The sequence below is a fragment of the Lepisosteus platostomus genome, chromosome 15, assembly GCF_059453375.1.
Source record: "Lepisosteus platostomus isolate fLepPlt1 chromosome 15, fLepPlt1.hap1, whole genome shotgun sequence".
Classification (NCBI taxonomy): Eukaryota; Metazoa; Chordata; class Actinopteri; order Semionotiformes; family Lepisosteidae; genus Lepisosteus; species Lepisosteus platostomus.
Window position 1 is genome coordinate 1,437,533 of NC_142625.1, and position 8,610 is coordinate 1,446,142.

Below are 8,610 nucleotides of genomic sequence, written 5' to 3' on the forward strand. Positions count from 1 at the left end.
GGGTTTGATTGATTTGCATAAGGGGCGGGAGTAGGGAGATTAGTGGGGTTTGAGATTGTGTAATAGATTTAAGCAGATTTGTGTTTTGTAGAGATTTTGCTGTGTAATGATTTGTTGAAAATTGAATGGGAAGTGTTGTTAGTATTCAGAAGTTTTTGTTAGTCGAAAAAAGGGGAAAGAATGGGATTTGTATTAGTATAACAAGAAATTGTTTTGTTTTTTATATGAATTTTGGATTGTTTGTTTTTTTGTATGTGTTTGACTTGTTTGAAACGTGGGTTTATGTAATGGGTGGTTTGGGAGGGGACTAGTTTGTGACGGGTGGTGCTGGGAGTTAATTCAAAGATTGTGGAAATGTATGAATTGTAAATTTGGGAAGGGGGTTTTGGTTTAATTTGCATAATGGGTGGGATTATGGTAATAATTGGGGTTCTGAGCTATGATATGGGGATGTACAGATTTTGTTGTGTATTGATTTTGCTGTGTAATTAATTGTTGAGAATTGAGTGGGAAGGGTTGTTAGTATTTAGAAGTTTTTGTTAGTCAACTATTGAATGGAATTTTGTGTTTAACAGGATTATGGGTTGAGATGACTTTGGTTGTTATTGTGATTATTGTGTATTTGGGGATTGTGTTTTGTTCTTTGGAGTTTTTGGAATTTCTTTTGTAATTTTGCAATAAAAAAAAAAAAAAAAAAAAAAAAAAAAAAAAATCTGTTCTTATCAGTTTAATATCTGATACGTCCCCCATCGGGGGACCACATATTAAACGGATTTTTGGAACAGGGAGCTGGATCAGGAGCTTGCTCCGTCCTCTCCACGCATCGGCCCGGTATTGCAGCGCCTCCGGGAGCGGTGCACCACCTTCTCTCAGCGGTGAAAAGACAGACGTAGCTAGCTAGCTAGCGAGCGAGCGAGCGAGCGAGCGAGCGAGCGAAGTGGACTGGAGCTCCTTCTTCTCGGGTCTCGTCCCTCGTCCCCCATCTGTGTGTCTCTGTGTTCTGTCTCTCTCTCGCCCTCTCGGTTCCCGTGCTCCCTCTGTGCGCTTTCCCGCGTCTCGACTCTCTGGGCAAGCAGGCCGGCCCCCTTTTCGGCTCCCGTGCGTTTTCCCTCCAAAAAACTTAGGTTTTTCAGCCTTTTCCCAGGGAGGCAAGCGTGGCTTGCTTGCTTGCTTGCTTGCGTGTGTGTCCGTCCCCGTCCCTGCAGGCGGGCCCCTTTCGACAGCTGGGCGTTTTCCCTCCAAAAAACTTAGTATATCCACCTTTTCTTTCTTTTTTTTCGGCAGGCAGGCAGGCAGGCAGGCGTGTGTGCGCGCGCGTCCCCGTCCCTCCCTCCCTCCCGAGAGAGAGCTGCCCCTTGCCTCTGCCCGCAGGTGCTGGCGCTCGGCTTTCGCTTGCAGCCGGTTGGGCGCAGCTGCTGCCGGTGGGAGGGGCCTAAGCTAAGGAGGCCGGGCGGCTGGCGCCCCCTGCGGCTGCGGTCGTTGTCGGGCCGTTGACAGAAGATCAAAGAGCAGGGCCCCCGCCCGGGACTGGCAGGAAGGCAGGCGGGCAGGCAAGAGAGTGGGGGAGCAGAGTCCCGCGGCAGGCCTCTGGCTGCAGGGAGGCCGGCAGCTGCGCGGGTCCCGGGCTCCAGAGGAGTCGGCCTGCGCCACTGTGCGCCAGCGGAACGCCCGCGCGTCGGTCCGCGCCTTTGTGGGCATCGCTTCTCGGCCTTTTGGCCAAGATCGGAGGATACGTGGCTTGACCGCGGTCTGAAGGCTTGCCTGGGGTCGTGGAAGGCGCGGAGGAAGAGTCGGTGGAAGACTGCGAGAGAAGAATTTTTGCAACATCAAGGAGGTACTGCTGAGACGTCGGATTGTTGGACATCGGTGGGAGCGGAGGCAGGAAGAAGACCAGAGCCACCACTGGAATCGCCCTGGGTTTAGCCCAGGGGGTGAAGGTGGGGCTCCCCGATGGCGTCGACGAGGGGTGAGATGCCTTCCTTTGCGGCGGCCGTGCGCCCGATGTCCCGTGAGGGACAAATGAGGGACACGGTGCGCTTTGTGCTTAAGAATCGAGATGAGAGAGGAGAATGGATGATCCGTGGAAGATTTGAAAAGGAGATTGTGGAAAAGGTTTTGGATGTTAAAAAGACTGATGTTTTGGCGATTCAGGATTTTCCAGGGAAATGTATTTTTGATTTAACTCTGACATCTGGGGAAGAATGCACTAGAGTGTGGTGTAAGACGCAATTGTTGAAGGACCAGGAGCCTTTGTGTCATTTCTACGTGGAACCTTTGTTTGCACGAGAATTGCGTTCGTTGGTAGTCCACATGTTTAACCCCCACGCACCTGAAGCGGACGTTGTTACTTTTTTGCAAAGGTACATGGACATTCTTGGGGCAGGACAGAAGATTATTGACGAGGAGGGTTATTGGACATGCAAGCGCCGGTACATGGTGCGTTTCCGCGCAAGTGAGGTGGAAGTGGGTGGCGTGATGTACCCCCCGGCTAATTTTAATATCGGGTCAAATAGAGGCTATGTACAGTACCCCGGGCAGCCGAGAACTTGCCGAAGATGTGGGCAGTTGGGGCATATCTCGGTAGACTGTACGACTGAGATGTGCAGAAGATGTGGGAGAGCAGGGCATGCGACAATATCTTGCAAAAATCCTTTAGTCTGCAACTTGTGTGGAGAGCAGGGTCATGGCTACAGAGTGTGTCCTAAGAAGGATAAGAGTTTTGCGTCGGTGGTGGCGGAAAGGGATTTTGCGGGTGCAGTTGCAGCGACATCAATAGTCAAGGGTGATGAGGCGGGAATGAGAGATAGTACTCACCGGGTGGAGTCTCGGAAAGAGACAGGCCAAGATCTGGGGGAAGGCCCATCCACGAAGAAGGATGCACGAAAACAACAGAGCCCGGGTGAAAGACGTTGCAGCAAGAACCGAGATCTTTTTTCAGGTCTTAAGCCTCTTGGTGTAGATGTTGTAGATTCTGAAGAGGAGGGACCTCCGGTGTCCGAGTGGACGACTGTAGAAAAAAAGGGAAGGCGTAAAAGAAAGGGGAGGAATGTACCGGAAGAGGATAGCTCCGGGATTGAGGGGAAGAAATCTAAGGAGGCCCTCTCAGCATCAGAGGAGGAGGGGCCGTTACTGTCAGACACTGGGTATGAAGACCCTAAAACACCGAATGTAGAAGAGGTGGAGCCCGATTCAGAAAAGGTGCCAGATGAGGTGGCTCCGATCCGGGAAGGTGTATTGGAGAGGGATGACACTGCAGAACCGGATCCTCCACAAGAGGTAGAAGGAGAGCCGCCGGACCCATCCTTTGAGGACCACGAGGGATTACCACCCCAGGAAGGAAGTCGGGCAGACCCTGAAGGACCCAGCGATCCGGATGAGAGTGGGACGTTGCAGCTTAGTGGTGTTCCGGCAAGGAGTGAGGCCTCCCCTTACGACGTGGAATTACCCATGACCCCTGGAGGGTTTTTTTCATCAACTGAAGGGAGTGGGGTAGAGAGTCCGGGTTTGCCGGAGTTCCTGGATGTTGGACTGGATTTTTGACTCTTACAGTAATGAACGCTTGTAAGATTGTTTCTAGTAATGTGCAGGGATTGAGGAATGACGTAAAAAGACAGGCCGTGTTTGCGTTTTTATCGGATATTAACCCGAGTATATGCTTTGTGCAGGAAGCACACTTGAAGGGTTCCGCCGACGTGCATAGATTTTCCCAAGAGTGGAAAAAAGGGCCGTCTTGGTGGAGTGTGGGTGGGGTATATTCTTCAGGGTTGGGTATTTTGTGTGGAGACCCTAGTTTTCATGCAACGGAGGTAACTTCCGTGGTGCCCGGTCGCCTGTTAGTGGTCGATGGATGCTGGGGGAAAGTTAGGATGAGGGTTGTTGGGGTTTATGCGCCGGCCGAGAGAGCCATGCAGTCTGTTTTTTTGAAAGAACTCGAGCCGTGGTTATACACCAATAGGAAGATTTTATTGGGAGGGGATTTTAATATCGATATTTCTGATTTGCATGGGGGGAGTGCATGTCATTTAAAGGAGTGTATACGGCAGTTTAAGTTACAGGACTGTTTTTCTGATTTTAAACAGGGTTTCACATGGGAAAATAGTAGGGGCCACAGACGTCGCTTGGATTACATCTTTACCTCTTCCGAATTTAAAGTTCGAGGCCTGCAATCGATACCAGTGTGGTTCTCAGACCATCTGGTCTTAACTGTGTCCTTTGAATCTGTAGGGTTTAATTACAAGGCCAGTTACTGGAAGTTAAATGTGTCTGTTTTAGACGACACTGCCTACCGCTTTTTAATAGCAGATTTCATTGACAGCTTCAAGAAAAAGATTTCAGATTATACATCGAAAACTGTGTGGTGGGAGGCGTGTAAGCGCGCCGTGGCACAGCTTACGATTGGCTTTTGCAGGAAAAAGCGACATGAGGAACGCAAGGTGCTTGCCGCTCTGCAGAAGGAATTAGAGAATCTATATACTGAATACAATGCCGGAGCCATTTTTCAGGCGGATAAGGCTACCAGCTTAAAAACAAAACTAAGAGAGTTTTGGCGTAGAAAGGCAAAAGACTTTCTTTTCAGGGCAAAATGCGCATTTCGCGAGAAAGACGAGGAGTGTACGGTACAGTTTTTTGGATCTGTAAGAGCTAGACAGGAGAAGGTCCTCTTTAGTGAGATTAGAGCCGATGATGGGTGCCTTAAAGAGGACATAAAGGAGATAGAGGCTTGCGTCACTAGTTATTATAAGAAGCTATTTGGGGAGGAAGTAATAAGTCGTGAGGGGTGGGGCGACCTGCTGGACGGTGTCGAATGTGTGTCGGAGGTATCTAAACTAGAGGCGAATTTGACGAAGGTTGAATTGCGGGAAGCTATGCACGGCATGAAAAGGGGGAGTGCCCCTGGGGTCGATGGTTTGCCCATCGAGTTTTACCTCACCTTTTGGGAACAGTTGGAAGCCCCGTTGCTGGAAGTCTTCGGGGAAATTCTTGCCGGAAGCGGTCTGGGTAGCACGATGAGAAGAGGCATCATCACTCTGATTTATAAAAAGGGTGACAGAAGGGACCTGGACAATTGGAGGCCTATTCAATTGCTTTGTTGCGATTACAAGATCTTAGCGAGAGTGTTAGGGTGCCGTTTGAAGAAGGTGATGGGAGCAATAGTGGGGGTGGACCAAACATGTGGGGTTGAGGGCCGAAAGGTCTTCTGGAATCTACAGTTAATTAGGGATGTGGTGGAGTGGGTGGAGGATAGGAGCCTTCCCCTGATGTTGGTAAACCTAGATCAAAGTAAGGCTTTCGACAGAGTGCAGCATGACTTTCTGTGGGAAGTGTTGAGGAGGTTTGGATGTGGTGCAAATTTCGTTAGTTGGTTACAGATTCTTTATAAAGATGTGGAGTCCTGTGTGAGCGTGAATGGCTTTTTGGGATCTAATTTTACGGTACAGCGTGGGGTAAGACAGGGCTGCCCCCTGTCTCCTCTACTATATGTGTTATACATTGAGCCGTTGCTGAGAAAAATACGGTATGACAGTAGGATCGAGGGGGTATTAGTGCCGGGGAGCGGTGGTTTGGTGGTTAAAGTGGCCGCCTACGCCGACGATATATCCTTGTTTTTAAGCTCAGAGTTGAGTCTGCAAAGAGTCCTTTCTATTTTTCAGGATTTTAAGGTGGGGACAGGAGGTTTCTTAAACGTTAGTAAATGCTCCATTAAGTATTTTGGGGCATGGAAGGGCCGGAAGGACGGGTTGGGTGGGATACCTGTTGTGAATGGTCCTGTTAAGGTATTGGGGATTCATTTCCATGTGACAAATTCGGCTACAATAAATTGGGAAGCGCGCCTCCGTAAGATGCACCAAAAGCTGGGCCTGTGGAGGCAAAGGCCTCTGTCCCTTGTAGGCAAAGTTTTAATACTTAAAGTAGACGTACTGCCCCTGTTGTTATACCTGGCAGAGGTTTTCCCACTGCCAGCACGTTTCCGGAAAGAGGTGGTGAGGGCTGTTTTTAATTTCATTTGGAACGGGAGATATGAATATGTCAAAAGAGTAGACATGTATAGGGCGATAGAAGAAGGGGGCAGGGGGGTTCCGGATATCCCCCTTAAGCTAGACTGTCTCTTTGTGGCCCGCCTGGGCATTGCTCTGCACACCCCCGTGTCCCACCCGGGTCAGTATTTCGTGTTGTTATGGATGTCCCAGACGTTGAGACATCTAGTGCTGTGGTCCAACACAACGCCAAAGGCAGAACAACTGCCGTGGCATTACAAGCACGCGGTGGACTGGATTAAGAAGCACCCGGAGACCAGAGAAGGGAAAATGGTTCTGGACCATAGACATATGTACAGAACTTTTAGGAAAGACGAGAGTCCCGCTGTACTGGGCGTTACAACTGAGATATGGGTGCGAGTCCAACCCAAGGGTTTAGATAATCGTCAGAAGGATTTAAACTGGTTGGGTGTCTGGAATAGGCTGCCAGTTCGGGAGACTTTGTGTAAGCACGGTCTGTCGCGGCAGCCTTTGTGCCCCAGACAGGGATGCGGGGAGGTTGAGTCGATTAAGCACGCCCTGTGGGAATGCAGGTTTGCAAGGGAGGTGTGGGGTCAGTGCGCCCCCTTGTGTTTTTTGACCACCCAGGGTTTTGTTCTCACGTTTGGTTTAATCATGAAGGGGTTGCCGCGAATAAAGAGGTGGAACGTTAATTTTTTGTTTTGGTTCACGATAAGTTTAATTAAGTATCACATTTGGTCGTCCAGGGAGGAGGCGGTTAAACATAACGTTTTTGTGACAAGTAGGGCGGTGGTTGAGAGAATCAGGGCGGATATACGCCGGCGTCTGAAATGGGATGTGGTTCGATGGGGCTTTTCGGCTGCGAAAGAGCGATGGAAAGGGTTATTTTCTGTGTTTTAGAGTGCCTATAACTGGAGGCTTGATGTTAAGGCTTTTCGGGCTATGTTTGCATAAGGGGTGGGATTAGGCTAATGAAGGTGACACTGGGCTGATGTAGTATGGTTTAATGCTAAGATAGGATTTTTGTTTATGTTTCTGCTCGGAATGTGAGATTTATGTTTTTTTGCATTTTTGTAATAAAAAAAAAAAAAAAAAAAAAATCTGTTCTTATCAGTTTAATATCTGATACGTCCCCCATCGGGGGACCACATATTAAACGGATTTTTGGAACAGGGAGCTGGATCAGGAGCTTGCTCCGTCCTCTCCACGCATCGGCCCGGTATTGCAGCGCCTCCGGGAGCGGTGCACCACCTTCTCTCAGCGGTGAAAAGACAGACGTAGCTAGCTAGCTAGCGAGCGAGCGAGCGAGCGAGCGAGCGAGCGAGCGAAGTGGACTGGAGCTCCTTCTTCTCGGGTCTCGTCCCTCGTCCCCCATCTGTGTGTCTCTGTGTTCTGTCTCTCTCTCGCCCTCTCGGTTCCCGTGCTCCCTCTGTGCGCTTTCCCGCGTCTCGACTCTCTGGGCAAGCAGGCCGGCCCCCTTTTCGGCTCCCGTGCGTTTTCCCTCCAAAAAACTTAGGTTTTTCAGCCTTTTCCCAGGGAGGCAGGCGTGGCTTGCTTGCTTGCTTGCTTGCGTGTGTGTCCGTCCCCGTCCCTGCAGGCGGGCCCCTTTCGACAGCTGGGCGTTTTCCCTCCAAAAAACTTAGTATATCCACCTTTTCTTTCTTTTTTTTCGGCAGGCAGGCAGGCAGGCAGGCGTGTGTGCGCGCGCGTCCCCGTCCCTCCCTCCCTCCCGAGAGAGAGCTGCCCCTTGCCTCTGCCCGCAGGTGCTGGCGCTCGGCTTTCGCTTGCAGCCGGTTGGGCGCAGCTGCTGCCGGTGGGAGGGGCCTAAGCTAAGGAGGCCGGGCGGCTGGCGCCCCCTGCGGCTGCGGTCGTTGTCGGGCCGTTGACAGAAGATCAAAGAGCAGGGCCCCCGCCCGGGACTGGCAGGAAGGCAGGCGGGCAGGCAAGAGAGTGGGGGAGCAGAGTCCCGCGGCAGGCCTCTGGCTGCAGGGAGGCCGGCAGCTGCGCGGGTCCCGGGCTCCAGAGGAGTCGGCCTGCGCCACTGTGCGCCAGCGGAACGCCCGCGCGTCGGTCCGCGCCTTTGTGGGCATCGCTTCTCGGCCTTTTGGCTAAGGTCAGAGGTCGAGGGAGAAACGAGCGAGAGGACAACACCCGAGAGGACACGCCTTTGGATTGCCTTTTTGGAACTGGAACCCGGACTGCCTTTTGGACAACGTTTTTTGGACCCTTGGACGTCGGTACCTTTGTTTTTGCACCAGGCTCTCGTGGGGGCTGTTTGCAGCCGAAAGGCTGCTTCAACCATGGCTGCGGAGCCTGGAGAGGCGAGGAGGGCTGGGATGGACCCCAGCGTTAAGTGGACTGTCCGCTTCCATTGGAAGCCGGAGACGGTGCCACCTGGAAGGGAGCAATTTGAAGACGAGATTCTGTTCGGAGCTTTGGGGCTGAAGGTACCGGAAATTAAGTGTGTGCAAGGGAACCGGCCACAGAAGTTTATTGATGCCACGTTTATGAGCGCGGATATCCACAAGAGAGTGGTGGGGAAGTGCACAAAGCTCATCAAGGACGGCGGATTGCGGGATTATGAATGCGGCGGATTACAGTGCGACAGCAAGAG

The 8,610-nt window shown here is 51.3% G+C and overlaps 1 non-coding gene and 1 pseudogene across 1 annotated transcript; both read left to right on the forward strand.

Moving 5' to 3' along the window:
- The first annotated feature begins 657 nt into the window (after positions 1-657).
- Positions 658-865, forward strand: LOC148647575 (U2 spliceosomal RNA; annotated as a pseudogene).
- A 6,186-nt stretch (positions 866-7,051) lies between these two features.
- On the forward strand, positions 7,052-7,249 carry LOC148647576 (U2 spliceosomal RNA). The gene has a single exon (XR_015926974.1). It is a non-coding gene; the product is annotated as a U2 spliceosomal RNA (small nuclear RNA).
- Positions 7,250-8,610: the final 1,361 nt, after the last annotated feature.